Below are 4995 nucleotides of genomic sequence, written 5' to 3' on the forward strand. Positions count from 1 at the left end.
AGAGGCTGTCCACCAGAGGGCACTGCGGTGGGAAACTTGAGGGTCACCTGCATAGGTATGCAGGGCCCTGTATAAAAGGCTGCACACCATGTGTGTGCCTCACACTGGACTTGCGAATAAAGGACCATGGTCACTACAGTTTGAGTACAACACATTGCCTCGTGGAGTCATTCATAAATGTATTACAGACATAACAAATGGTCTAGCAACTCATCGTGTCTCTGTCCTTCATTTGTTCTACCCACATATAGCAACTCATCGTGCCTCTGTCCTTCAGTTGTTCTCCCCGGGTATATTACATTTTGGCGACGAGGATGGGATCCCAACGCCATTTTTAGGGATCATGAAAGGACACAGTGTTCAACCTTCGGGTGGACAAGTTAAGGTGAATTTGTGACACCAAAACTGAATGTTTGGGATGTTTTACCATTAATGCTCATGCAGAATCGTCTGTGTTTACCCTTCGCGGGTATGTATACACTGCGACAGTGGCGGTGATTCTCACAGGTAGCGTGCTGATTCACTGTTCGACGGGATCGGGACAATCATGGCCGTGCCTACGGAATTCATCAGAAGCCTCGGCATGTATGACCGAGCTCGCGAACCAATTCCGTTCTTAGAGTGAGTGGATGGAGGTGTTTTTTCGGACCAATAACTTTATTGAAACCGAAGGTGCAGCTGAGAATATTCAAGCTCAAAATAAAGTAATTAGTGAATGGAAGCAAGCAATTTTTCTAATGGAGATCGGGGCAGATGTCTCCGGAACACTGACAAACCTACTCGCGCCAGGGAAAGCGAAAGTTGCATCATTTGAAGACATTATCGAGAAAGTCAACCACCATTTCGACCCAAAGCCGTTAGAAATAGCAGAGAGCTATAAGTTTGGTACCAGAAACCAAAAACAAAGTGAAGTCATCAGTGAGTACATTGTAGCTCTTAAGAACCTGTCTTTGGATTGTAACTTCGGCACGTTTTTTGATCGTATGTTGCGAGATAATTTTGTGATGTGGACTGGTGGATGAACACTCCGAACCTAACATTTGACATAGCCTGAAAAATTGCCCTATCTATGGAGATGGCATCCAAGAATGCTAAAGAGCTCCGTCCAACTCAAGTGACTAGTGCAGCTGAGGTCTACAGTCAAAAAGCCACCGCCAAACCTAAAGCTGTGAGACCGAGTCAAAAGCATATCATTGAGAGCAGTTCAGTCAATTGTTATCGCTGCAATGGAAATCACTCACCACAGTCCTGCCAATACAGAAATGCAAAGTGTTTTCACTGCCAGAAGCAAGGCTAACAAATTGCAGGGCTAGATCTAAAGCAGGAAGTAAGAACCATTCTAGTGGCAATGCAAAGCAGCGACAACAAAAGGGAGGCATTCACAATATTGAAGTGAACACACGTGATGTTGAAGAACTAGGCATCTACGGTATCTATGCCACTAACACCAACACTAGCAGTCGCGAGAAAGACTTCCGCACAAAGCTTTTGATCAACGAGCAATATATTGATATGTGTATCAACATGTGGCGGACTGCTCTATCATGAGTAAGGACACATAGGAGGGTAGGTTTAATCAAGTGTCACTTACAAGAAGTACCACAGAGTTAAGAAGCTACTGAGGAGAAATCCTAGAGACATGTGGACAAATGGAATGTACAGTTCAACCCAATGGCCAGTGTATTAATTGTAGCGAGCTACAACAGCAGGCCAACTATCATGAACAAAGACTGGTTGAGAAAGTTATAACTAGACTGGAAAAACATCTTCAGTGTAGATGCTTCAAAGAAGTGACTCGACACAATGCTGAACAAGTACGAGAGCATGTTCACAGATAATGAGGGCATCACTGGGTGTGACATGCATATCCGCATCAAGTCCAATGCGAAGCCTGTCTATTGTAAGGCAAGGCTGGTACCCTATGTGTTGAAAAGTCAGGTGGAGGAGGAGCTAGCGAAGTTCAGAGAGAACGGAGTACGAGTAAAAACTGACAAAAGTGGGTGGGCTACCTGATTGTGGTCGTGCCCAAAGCAGGCAAAACTGTACACTTGTGAGGTGACTACAAAGTTACTAACAACCAAGCAGTTGACGATGAGCAGTACCCATTACCTACATCGCAAGATTTGTATGCAGCATCCTCTGGGTCAAAGGTTATTTCCAAGCTTGACCTGTCGCACACTTACGCTCAGCTGAATGTTGACAAAGAGAGTCAACAGTATCTCACCATCAACACACACAAGGGACTGTCTTCATACACCAAGCTGCCGTATAGAAACATAGAAACATAGAAAATAGGTGCAGGAGTAAGCCATTCGGCCCTGCGAGCCTACACCGCCATTCAATGAGTTCATGGCTGAACATGCAACTTCAGCATCCCATTCCTGCTTTCTCACCATACCCCTTGATCCCCCTCACTCCTTTTTGAATATATTTAGTGAATTGGCCTCAACAACTTTCTGTGGTAGAGAATTCCACAGGTTCACCACTCTCTGGGTGAAGAAGTTTCTCCTCATCTCGGTCCTAAATGGCTTACCCCTTATCCTTAGACTGTGACCCCTGGTTCTGGACTTCCCCAACATTGGGAACATTCTTCCTGCATCTAACCTGTCATAATTTTAAACGTTTCTATGAGATCTCCTCTCATTCTTCTGAACTCCAGTGAATACAAGCCCAGTTGATCCAGTCTTTCTTGTTATGTCAGTCCCGCCATCCCGGGAATCAGTCTGGTGAACCTTCGCTGCACTCCCTCAATAGCAAGAATGTCCTCCCTCAAGTTAGGAGACCAAAACTGTACACAATACTCCAGGTGTGGCCTCACCAAGGCCCTGTACAACTGTAGCAACACCTCCCTGCCCCTGTACTCAAATCCCCTCGCTATGAAGGCCAACATGCCATTTGCTTTCTTAACCGCCTGCTGTACCTGCATGCCAACCTTCAATGACTGATGTACCATGACACCCAGGTCTCGTTGCACCTCTCCTTTTCCTAATCTGTCACCATTCAGATAATAGTCTGTCTCTCTGTTTTTAACCTCACATTTATCCACATTATACTTCATCTGCCATGCATTTGCCCACTCACCTAACCTATCCAAGTCACTCTGCAGCCTCATAGCATCCTCCTCGCAGCTCACACTGCCACCCAACTTAGTGTCATCCGCAAATTTGGAGATACTACATTTAATCCCTTCGTCTAAATCATTAATGTACAATGTAAATAGCTCGGGGCCCAGCACAGAACCTTGCGGTACCCCACTAGTCACTGCCTGCCATTCTGAAAAGTACCCATTTACTCCTACTCTTTGCTTCCTGTCTGCCAACCAGTTCTCAATCCACGTCAGCACACTACCCCCAATCCCATGTGCTTTAACTTTGCACATTAATCTCTTGTGTGGGACCTTGTCGAAAGCCTTCTGAAAGTCAAAATACATCACATCAACGGGTTGTCCCTTGGGCCACGTGACCTCCTTCTGTTCTGTATCATTCTATGAAGTCCTAAAGTGTTAGAACTTCCTTGTGTTTCTAATTCTTGTATTATTTCTAATTTTTATGGAATGAGTGAATTTGTACATATGTAACTGGAATGGGTGACTGATACTGTAATGATATTTATATAACAGCTAGGCATTATTCACATTTGTATTATGATACTATTCACTTTAGTTAATGCAGTGGCCATATTGGAGGTCCATTATATGCATAATTTGGAAACAAATTTACCAACCAGTCAGCTAGCAAAATATCAATCTCGCCGAAGCACGATTGTCACAAGAACCAACGTTGAAGGGTAACATATACACATTACTTAATACTCCTAAATCTGATTTTGTGAATCTGAACTCTATATTTGGCACTTACAAAGGCACAACAGTAGATATATAGATCACCAATCAAATTAACGTTGGTAATTCTGCAAACTCCATTAAGTTAGATAACACAAGAGTTAAGTTGCGCTAATTTCAGCAACACATCTTTAATTTCAGAATTCATTACTAACCCATGCTTGTTATATTATCCATTTAAAAAGTTGCTAATATGTAAACTAAACAATGAAATTTACAGTAAGCAGAATAAAAGAACACAATCATCCATGTGATTCCCTTTCTCCCCCCAAAATTTATCCAATTATCTTGAAATCATTCATACCATCCAATTCATCGGCCTTCTCCATTAACTTATTCTACCTCCCATTGCATTAAAGTAAATTCTACCTCACTTCTCTTAATTGTATTTGTGCCCCCTGGTAGTTGAAACCTCTGCCACATTTTGAAATCAATAATTTGATCTTTAAACCTGTACTACTTTAGCATGTGAAAGAGCAGGGCTAATTTTACAAAGTTCAGGTAGCTAATTATTAATTATATTGTATAATTTGGACTTTAAACCTATACTACTTTAGCACATGAAACAACAGCTAATTTTATAAAGCACGTTGCTCCTGTCGAGGCACAGGAGCACCAGCATTTCCTACCCAGAGTCAGTGACATGGTCCATGAGCATCCTCAGCAAAAGGCCTGCCCCAAGTAGGGCCGAACACTAGCAGAAGGGGGGGGAAAATATGGTGTAAGTCCAAAATCGTCCAGGCTATGATGGATAATATTTTGCAAGGAATCCCAAATTACTTATGCAATCAAGACAATGTGCTGATCGCAACAAGCAGTGAGGAAGAAAATCTAGAAGAACTAGATATAGTGCTTCAAAGGTTGAATGCCCACAATGTCAAATTGAAAAGGAGTAAATGTGCTTTGATGCAGCCCAAGGTTGTGTACCGTGGTCTGAAAGTTGCTGCAAATGATTTTCAACCAGTGAAGGAAAAGGTTGATGCTGTCATCAATGCTCCAAAGTCACAGAGTTAAAATCTTTCCTTGGAATGGTCCAGTACCACGCACGTTTCTTACCTGAGTTCGTGATCATGTTAGCTCCATTGCATGAGCTCCTCAAGAAGGATGTCCAGTGGAAGTGGACGAAGGCGCAACAGGAAGCTTACAATTCTTGT

This window comes from Pristiophorus japonicus, chromosome 8 (assembly GCF_044704955.1).
Source record: "Pristiophorus japonicus isolate sPriJap1 chromosome 8, sPriJap1.hap1, whole genome shotgun sequence".
Classification (NCBI taxonomy): domain Eukaryota; kingdom Metazoa; phylum Chordata; class Chondrichthyes; family Pristiophoridae; genus Pristiophorus; species Pristiophorus japonicus.